General features: G+C 47.8%; 1 protein-coding gene across 6 annotated transcripts in view; it reads left to right on the plus strand.

Annotated features, from left to right (window-relative positions):
* Positions 1-9,137, plus strand: part of GPATCH2L (G-patch domain containing 2 like) — a 34,641-nt gene extending 25,504 nt beyond the window's left edge. For all 6 annotated transcript variants that reach the window (XM_076071548.1, XM_076071547.1, XM_076071549.1 and 3 more), the window contains one exon: positions 221-9,137. The gene's annotated coding sequence lies outside the window, so the exon portion shown is untranslated. The remainder of the gene's footprint in view (positions 1-220) is intronic.
* Positions 9,138-10,531: the final 1,394 nt, after the last annotated feature.

Here is a 10,531-nt window from a genome sequence, read left to right on the forward strand (position 1 = left end):
AAGTGTATTGCTCCAGTGGCTTCCTAATATCAGAAGGAAGAGATTTCCAGACGGCCGCAGAAGCGCATCCGAAAGCGCACGACCGCCGCCTTTGTTCGATGGCCAGCCCAAAAGCCGCTGCTGCGAGCATGAACCCCTCAAGGTGCAGATGACAAATGATGATGACTCGGATTGTGCCGGTGATCGTCGTTTCTGGTTTTTCCCACGTGCGTGTGCGCAGCCTTCGTCAGCGAGAACGCGCACGCCGGCCTGGATGGCGGCGCGGGTGGCCGCACCCTGCAGGGCATGAGTTGGATTCCGAGCCCGGCACCCGGGGCCGACGCTAGCGGGGGAGGGCCGGCGGGAGGCCGCTCCGATCCCGTCGGCGCCACGCAAAGGCCCAAAGGGGCCGGCGTCGGTTACAACCTGAGCTGATGAACGGTGGCCACACGCCGCAGTGCCGGGAGGGTGACACTCTGTAAAAGTAAAGTACTCTGATTACCGATTACTCGAGGGTTTAACAATATGAACCCACATTTTGGTGTTTTTTACAGGAATGTAATCTCCTAATTAATATTGATTGATTGAGATTGCTTTCTTAAGATTAACCGATATTGGGGTGAGATGTAAATCTGGGGGTGGGGTCTCGCACGGAGGTTGCAGTGCTCAACTCCCGAGCAGGAGGTCGCGAAGTTCAAATCCCAGTTGAAAGGTTTGCCCGAGTCCGTCGTCCTTTTAAAGTTTTTTAATGTAATTATTACCGCAGCGTCCAACGGTGGTTTTCCAGCAAAGAGATTTGTCCCCGTTTATAGGAATGTCGAATTTCTGCTACGGCCCAAGGCTGCCAATCGGTTGTTGACCTTGTTCACGAAATTAGTGGCGAAATTGTTCGTGAAACAGGTGTCTTATTTTTTTAGCCAACGATGACCGCGAGCGGACGAAACGGCGGCCGCCGCCCCACCAGAGAGCCAAAGTGCCGCTGACCAAAGCGCGTGCATGGCGCAGTCACGATCGATTCTCCCTTCCCCCCCTCGCTTCATTCATTAACTCGCCCGATGTGCCCACAGAGACTCCTCTACTTACGAACTTTCAGAGATACGAACAAACCTGTCCGTATGTCGAGTTGCTCGTTCGGATCGAGAGTCGTATGTTCAACTGCCGTGCAATAGATGGCGGTGGTGGCATCTGCTTATGCAGAACATGAACCAGTGGCATCTACAGGAGATTATACAAATTTTCAAGCCATTCCCCGTGTTTAGTGTACATGCTGTACAACATGTTTGGAATCGACAGGAGTAAAGTTGGACTTACGAGCAAATCGACTTGCGAACAGACCTCTGGAACATAACTCGTTCGTAAGTAGAGTCCCCGTATCGAACAATTTACTGAGTTTATCGATTGGCTGAGGAGTGGAGGAACGGCACGAACCTCACAACAACATTTAATAGCGCAGAGCATTTGACTGAAGCTTGACTGCTTTCGTCAGCTAGGCGAAGAGAATGATGGCACGAGATGTAGTAGCCTTGACTAAATGTAAATTCCACAGATCGAGACTGATTAAAATGTAAAATGTTGACTAATTGAACTAAGCTAAGCTAAATTTTGATTTAAAGCTTTCGTGACTGCAGGGATGCATATTCTTGGTTCTTTCGGTAAAGTCACGTAGAAGGGAAACAATAAAATAATACAAAAATAATAAAAATATAAAACTATAAAATTCTCACGACGTTTCGACTGCAACACAAGCAGTCATCACCTGATGATGAGAAATCATCACCTGATGATGATTGCTTGTGTTGCAGTCGAAACGTCGTGAGAATTGTATTGTTTTATATTTTTATTCTTTTATTGTTTCCCTTCTACGTGACTTTACCGAAAGAACCGAGAATGAGCTAAGCTATTTTTATTTTACCAGGTAAAGCCCACTGAAATATATACAGCTCTTTTTTCCGAAGCGACCTGGCCATAAGTGATAGCTCAACAAAGTGGCTTATCACGTGCGAATTTATAGCAGCCAAATACTCTTAAACTCATTTTTATAAACGTGGAGGGAAATACCCGGAGGATTCGGTGAAAAATCCATTTGTCAGGGTCGAGATTGAACCGCAACCTCCTGTATAACCAGGCCGAGGTAGTTAACGTCTCACCACCGTGGTACCCACTGCTGCCAACAGAGTTGAGCGCTGCGCCGTGCTCGTTTGAGCAGGGAGACTGTGAGGTTTCTTTGGTGGATTTAGCCGTAGAGACATCGGCCCTCTGCCACCTTCGCCACCGCTGTCCCCGCGTGAACCCAGGCCGCCGATGTGACCCCACCCCCCTCGTGTTTAATTTGGAATAATTCCCGCATGAACAAAAAAAGAAAGCAATCGTAAATGGCAAGCAGCAGGTTTGTGCTCTGCCCCCGTGACCTGATGGTATACGGTAATCGGAGTACAGTATTCCCTCATTATTCGCGAGGGCATACGTTCCGGAGATGCTAGTGAATAGCACATTTTTTTGGGATAATGATATTGGCTCTACGAAAACCTATGTTTTGAATTAATTCCCGAAAGTAAATACATAAATAAACGATTAAATACATGAACATCATAGCAAAAAAAGAATTGATCACAAAGTAAATAAAAAATAAATCTAAATAGTTTAATATGAACTTCAAATATGACGATGCTGCGCATTATCACATCATCTCATCACTTTATCCCATAACTTTATCGCATCACTTTCTCTCTGCCTCAATGCCGCAGTCGTGTAGAGTTCCGGACGCGATTAGCGGATAGCGAGTTCGTGATTGACGAGGGCATACTGTCCAGAAGCAATCTGTTGTAGCTCGCTGCCAGCCATTGTCTGCTCTGGCTGCTGCTTGTCACAGCCTCCAGGTTTATTTCGTTGAGCCACATTCGTCGTTGTTTAGCCGGCACAACTTCCAGCCTGAGCGTCACCTCATCTCGCAATCCTTGCTGCCTGACCGAATGCCACAAACTTCTCAATGCATGCCCAACATTAATATTTATCGCATTCTCTAGCCCTCGGTCTGTCTCTCGCTCTCACGTATTACACGTAACACTAGTTTATCATTTTTTCTGGGTCCAGAGACGATACTTTTGTCTGTCTTACTGGTTTATTCATAACACCTAACCCCTGAGGTTATACCGAGCACTGTTTACCCTTTATCCTGGGTCTAATCCTCAACCAGAATATTAAGACCAAATTTGGGAAATGTTGCAGATGGGGGTATGAGGCTCCACAGAGAAGCATAGGAAGAGATCAAGAGATGGTGATCAGTTTATATATCCGAGATTGCGCACACTCTTTGGAAGTTTATTCAATAAGGCCCTCGATTCAGGAAAACCCTCGTTGAGTGTTACGACGTTTTTTTCAGAAAGGTCCTGAATTGGGATGTTTGGGCAATTCCAATAATGAGTGATTGGCATTTGAGAGAAAACCGGAGTACCTGGAGAAAACCCAACCATACGAGGGGATAACACGCAAGCCTTAAGCGCAGATAGATTAGGCCCATTGCTGTGTCCCCATCTGGTCCATCTTGCAGCCGAGCCTACGACACCTTGTATGACCAGGCAGTCTCCGATTCAAATATTAACCAGGTCCAACCCTGCTTGAGTTCTAGGGGTTGGTCGCAGGTAAGCAGTCGTTATTCTTAACCGTATCCCTTCCCTCTCTACAGCACTTGGCCTCAGTCCCGAGTCGTGCTGTTAAAAGAGAAATGGTGTTAACCATCGTCGAATTGATCCTCGTTAGCATCGCGATCGTCATCAGTCTTGTTGGCAGGTTGCAATGCCACCAACATTTCCTACTCTCGACTGCCAACTCGTTGTATATTTGTTGTTCGAGCATAGAGAGGAATTCCAAGGATGTATTTTACCATGGTGTGCGGGAAGAGCCTGGTGGCTCGTGCACTGCTTGGATGACATAGGCCCCTTCCATCCATTCTCCCCAATGTGTAACAATAGGAGTATTAATCCCTCTCGGATGCGCTTTCAGCTCGTACTGCGCATGCAGCATGTTGTCCGACATATCGCTGCAACTGCTGGGAGCTTCTTCAGGAACCGAATGGTGACAGCTCACATTCTTTTACGGTTTTAAAGAAAAGCGTCGCGCGTTGCCGCTGCCGCCGCCAATGTTTCCTCCGTCGAGTTCCTGACGAAGCTCCCAGCACGTGGCGCGAAACGTCGGACGTTGTGCCAAACAACACTAATGTGCAGTACGACCCGAAAATCCATCATCGGAGAGGCAACATGGCAGCACAATCGTGAACACCTCTACGTCGTCATAATAGTAGTTGTAGCGTGCTACTTCCTGCCTGAAAGCACACGTGAGTGAGTAGCTTCACTGGCCGTTTTTAAATCCGTAACGTCCACGTTCTCGCATGGAATTCCGATCTGGCGGTGCGTCGTCCCTCTGATGTTAACAACCCTTCCTCCTTCTGAATTCCCGACCCACAATTTTTGCAGAACCCGAATGTTTAAAAAATATATTTATTGTAATTGTATTATCTCTCTCGTTCGATGGGAAGATGGAGAGATGACTTGTTTGCACGAGTTTAATGTGATTTTTTTTAAGGAAACTTTTTAGAAAAATGCGATAAGAAATGCAGATATTACCGATTACCGTTCACGTTGTTTTAACGCTCTTGGATGTTGTCCCGAGGGTATAAAACAAAACCAAGTTCAGAAGGAGCGGTACACAGCCCTCTGTGTTTATAAAGAGGACGGAGACTTGTTAAGTGACGATTTGGTTTGTAAAGCCCTTTATGCCAAAATCTTATCAGTGCCCCAACACCATCGTCTAATAATAATTTACATTTGTAAGGGGCATTTCATCCGTAGAGCCACAATGCAGGAAAAAAAAAAACATAACCTGCAGGGTAATATTAGCCAGAGCTAGCGGGGCAAAGACCAATTTAAAGTCTCCCACTTGGGCTCTGCTTTGCAACTTGTCTGCCGTATGCATCGCCACATTGGATAGTCGCGTCCGCCAGTCGGCTTCGAGGAATGTGTCGGCTTCGTATGGGTAGAAGATAGTCGACCAGCAGATCGCGTATGGTTGGGTTAGAGTGTGGGTATGTTCCCACCTCTTCCCAGTTGTCTGGCCAGAGTGGCGGTGAAGGCCAAATAACCTCCAGGGGGGGCGGGGGGCCGTCTGAAGAGTCCCATGCATTGGAGGCCCTTCTGAGGAGCTCGCAATTGCACGGCCTGCTCCTCTTGCCTTGAAAGAGGGAGAAATGCAATGGCCTCGGTAGGGTAATGTCGATGCTTGTTGTTTACCTAGGGAACACCTCGCTGAGTATTGAGACTCCATTTTCGCGAGGGTCCTGTTCATGATGTTTTGAGTGTTGTTTTTGTGTGGCAGGGCAACTGGAGAGTCTGGAGAGAGAGCCACTCACGTGATGGGGTCACAATCAAAACAGGTCGCCTGTTGGTAACCTACTTTCTGTACTGACTCTCACAGGTAACTCCTGCTCGTTGCCATATGCCGTTGGGTGTCCCTTAATTGCTTCATCGCAGCGTTATCCACCGAGCCGCCTCCAAGACGTCACTTAATAATTTACCTGAACATTTTGAAAGATATACGGAGTCTTTTTTTAAAGTAACTTTTAAAAGATTTGTGATTGTAAAGATTATAAAGGGGTCGATTGATGGGGGGGGGGGGCGGGGGGGGTAGTGTTGTGTGTTACAGAGCGATGCAGTATTTATGTAGGGTAGATGTGACACTTTATAGGGAAGGAGGCGTGGAACGATTGCACCACTCTAAATGGTGAGCCGTCACAATTTGGGGTTTCAATTTTGAGTGGAGAATCGTTTTAGTGCCTCGCGCTTTCGTACGGGTGAGTTAGCCTTGCTTGTTCCCTCTTGTCTTGGACCGTCTCGTTTTGCGCGTTCCGATTCGATCTGTTGGCTCGATTCTGATCTATTTACGTATATACTTTACATACATTGTTTATTGACTATTACGCAGGCGATCCTATGCATACGTCGTTGAGCGAAATAATCAGTTTCGTTTGCCGGATGAGCGCAACTGGCTTATTATAGCTTTCGAGTCACTGTTGTGTGTACACTATAGAACGAGTAAATTGTATGTGGTTTAGGTTTGGAATTTCAGAAAGCCATGCAGGCTTTGTGTATATTAATTTTTACGTGATGCTTTCGTATTATTACTCTATTTAAAATGTTTGTTACTCGGTGATAGCGGAAAACCTATTTCTGTCGTATGCCAGTCATTTTTCCAAATCTTAGTTCTTTCCGAAACGCAGTAGAAATGTGGTAACGGACACTGAACTCCCAGTAACTTTTTCACACATGGCTAGAATCGACGTTGAAGGAGTTGATTATCGGTCTCATTGATATCTACCGATCGTTGATTGGGGCTGTTCGAATCGTGACGGTCGTAATTGGACAGCTATGATAAAAGAGCTTTATAGCTCATCAGATTCCTCCAGTATAAACAAATATTCTGATTCTGAACTGGCCGAGGGCCTGCACTGGTCAAAGTGCTCAGCTCGCGTACAAGTTCACATCCTGGTCAGGGTTCGGCTCGCCTCAGAATCATCTTACAAGGTAAGGCCCAACTGAGCTGTATAGCTCTTTTTCAGAAGCGACCTGGCCACAAATGATAGCTCAACGATGTGCAAATTCATAGCAGCCATATACTCTGAACTGTTGATTCTAAATGTGGAGGGGAAGACCCGGAGAAAAATCTACGTGACCACAAGGAAAAAATGGTAACTCCAAATATACAGGCGTCGGGATCGAACGCCTGTACACCAGGCGAGGTAGTTAACATCTCGCCTCCACACCGAGCGACCCACCGCTGCCACCCTGGCGGTACATCGGCGGCGCGCTTGGCTATCGCAACGATTTAAGCGGGGAGAGGCTTACCCACCATCCCTTTCGCTGCGTACTCATTTTAAAAAGCAAAAAAATTGCGCAAGAAAATAAATCTCCACTCCACCTCGACCATTGTCACACACCGCTGTGGCTCGCTTTGAGAATCCAATTGCGGTAAGAGGCTTTAGAAATCGGCAGCCTCTTGCCGCGTGCGTCGCTGGGGTTGGCGGGCGTGCGTGGTTTGGGTGGGGTGGCGGTGTTGTGACGTGTAGAGCAATAAGTGTTCCGAAGACGATTGGGTCTGCCCCGGGTTGAAGCAAGACGACGCCTTTTTGCGGACTGTGCCTGAGTGAGCAAGTCCCGTTGTTGATGTAGGTGTTCAGTGGGAAGTGATTACCTATCGATGAGCCACACAAGCTCATGATTAAGCAGTGTTTTTTTTAGGTTGATGTCTTCATGTGCTAGGTGTGTGAGACGCCTTCCGTGGTCTAAGGAGACTGCTGTGTGCTCCTTGTATTATTCACTTCACATCCCACCCTACATCAGCAACAAGCTCTTAAAGCGGTGCATTGAGTGTTAGCCTACAGAATTCATTGACCGACGCGAATGCATCTGGATTGAAAACTCACTTCTTTAGAAACTGATTTGTGTGTTTAGTTTCTTGTCACCTCCCCCCCGACGTCGCACCTTTGATTAGCGCGATTGGCTACGTACGGTGCGAAAGAAGTTCAACATACGGTACATTTGCTTGGTATTCAGGAAAGCGAGGTAGTGGCGGGTGGGACCCGCTTGTTGGGTTGGAGGAGACCAGGTCACCGAGACGGACACTGGAGTGTTAACCCAGGGCGTTAGGAACCAAGTGGTGGTCGTGGTACGAATTTTGGCATTGGACAAGAACCCATGGGAAGGCGTGGGTGATAACAATGGCATTGGTCCTCATGATTCTTTATTCGTATTTTTTCGGAGACCCCTACATTGTGAACGTTGGAAAAAAAAATGTTTTCAGTTTTTCAGCAAAGGAGAGAAAACTCGGGAGTTCACAGAGAAAAATGGGGAAAACGTTAAAACGTTGCACGGTTTGCTTGTCAACCTACTTGATGTACTGCATCTTTTCTTGGGAGCTAGTGGCTCACGAACGCTGCCTTTGCCTATATGGTCCACCAACCATTTTTCCAAATCTACAAATAAAGGTCAAGCGGTCAACACGACCAATAATGCCACCCACTTCTTGCGATCGCTTCCTCCCTGCTGGAAACCACAGCCGTTGTAAACACTTTGACATATTAAGTTGTGTGTGAATGCGTATGTTGAAACGATGTTCAAAACTGTATTGTATTATGAGCCCAGGCTGTAAGTAATGCAAACGGCTCTCTTACTTATCTTATTGGTACGTGCGAGGCTGTTTGTCCCGACACAAGTTCGAATCTTCATTGGAAAAACAATAAAGCAACCTTTGTGAGCGTCACCGTAGCAGCTGAGAGTGACATCACAGCAGTGACCAGGAGCACTTTTAAAAGTATTTTTTTTCCAATTGATGAAGCTTTAAACTCTTGTTTGGAGACCACGCAGACCATCACCACCACAGCAGTCGTGGCAAATTCAACACGGGACAAGATCAGAGCTAATTTGTTTTTAATTATGTTTGTTGAACTTTTGCACCATACGTAGCCGCCCGTGATAATCGGATGTGCTGGGTAAGGACAACTAAACACAAAAAGCAGTTCGTAAGACGTATGTAAAAGTGGATGGCTCCAGTGGCTTTCTGATATCGGAAGAGCGTTCCAGACGGCCGCAGAAGCGCATCTGAAAGCGCGCGATGACCTTTCGTTCGATGGCTGAGCCAAAAGCCGCTGCTGCAGCCGCGAGGATAACCACCAGAGTGCCGCGTGGTGATGGTTTACGCTCATTGACGAGATCAGCAGCGAGATGTTGTGGTTCATTTGCGGCAAACGCTTCGCGTGCAACGAGTGCGGCGACCCTTATAATAATTGGATTGCGTCTGTTAACATTTGAGCCGTTGCTCGGTAGTCCGATATCTCACCAGTGTTGTGCAGGTCCCGACGTGACGCGATGTTGACCCCGTTGAACCCCACCACCACCATAAAAAGGTGGACAACCGAAGGTGGACAAGAAAAATCAACGGGGGGTGGACAGCATTGCCTGCCAGGTCACGGCTGCGTGCTTGGTGATGTGATTGGGCGCGTGCTTGGTGTCGATGCATCTCCCCGCGGCGCGCGTCTCTCTCCTTACCTCTTGTCGAGTCCTGTGTATTAGAATCTCATTAAAAGGTGTTCCGTCTGCCTTGGTTCGCACGAATGCCGTGATCGCGGTGAGTCCCTTTAGAATCGGTCCACGTGTGTGAGACGTCTTGCGTGTTGCGGAGAGGGGCGGTCGTGCGGCTCCCTCTTTGTGGGAAGTCGCTCGCGCGCTTCGCTCCGATACCCGGCGGCCCAAGATGAATTTCCGCTCAGCCGACACCGGTGACGAATATCTGAACGCTCTCCTGGGCCTCCCCTAGGTCGACTCGGCCTTAAATGAGTACCTGGTGCGGTGTATGAACATTGGCACCGGGGAGACGAAGGTGACCGGGCGTGGTGCTCGCAACCCACACCCTCGCGTGCCGTGCCGGCCCTAAATAGGCGCTCGCTAACAACACTTGCCCCCAACAGCATGTGTGGGCTACACGGGGGGTCTTTGTGTGTGTGTGTGTGTGTTGCTGTAAGTGTGAGTGACACCGAGTTAGTGTGCTGGAGGGGATTAAAGTCTCCTCCACCACCCCTCCCGACACCTTCCCAATCCCTTGCCGTAACGCCATGGGGTTGTGAGATAACACGCGCGCACAAGCAGGCGGATGTAGAACCCCAAAAAAGTTCGTCTCTTAATCGTTCAAGTTACACTCTGATGGGTTCTGATCACTCTATTCGGCCCCGCGCTGAAAGCTGCTGTGAAAGTTGAGTGTTTGACCCGTGTGCTCGTGTCCGGGCTTTACAACACCCACCGGCACTGTCCATGTAGTGCACGTGTTATACCCTCCATCATTGTGTCCATGTAGTGCACGTGTTATACCCTCCATCATTGTGTCCATGTAGTGCACGTGTTATACCCTCCATCATTGTGTCCATGTAGTGCACGTGTTATACCCTCCATCATTGTGTCCATGTAGTGCACGTGTTATACTCTCCATCATTGTGTCCATGTAGTGCACGTGTTATACCCACCATCATTGTGTCCATGTAGTGCATGTGTTATACCCTCCATCATTGTGTCCATGTAGTGCACATGTTATACCCTCCATCATTGTGTCCATGTAGTGCACGTGTTATACCCTCCATCATTGTGTCCATGTAGTGCACGTGTTATACTCTCCATCATTGTGTCCATGTAGTGCACGTGTTATACCCACCATCATTGTGTCCATGTAGTGCATGTGTTATACCCTCCATCATTGTGTCCATGTAGTGCACGTGTTATACTCTCCATCATTGTGTCCATGTAGTGCACGTGTTATACCCACCATTATTGTGTCCATGTAGTGCACGTGTTATACTCTCCATCATTGTGTCCATGTAGTGCATGTGTTATACCCTCCATCATTGTGTCCATGTAGTGCACGTGTTATACCCTCCATCATTGTGTCCATGTAGTGCACGTGTTATACCCACCATTATTGTGTCCATGTAGTGCACGTGTTATACTCTCCATCATTGTGT

Source organism: Petromyzon marinus, chromosome 33 (genome assembly GCF_048934315.1).
Source record: "Petromyzon marinus isolate PM22_M1 ecotype Great Lakes invasive population chromosome 33, UKy_Petmar_22M1.pri1.0, whole genome shotgun sequence".
Taxonomy (NCBI): domain Eukaryota; kingdom Metazoa; phylum Chordata; class Hyperoartia; order Petromyzontiformes; family Petromyzontidae; genus Petromyzon; species Petromyzon marinus.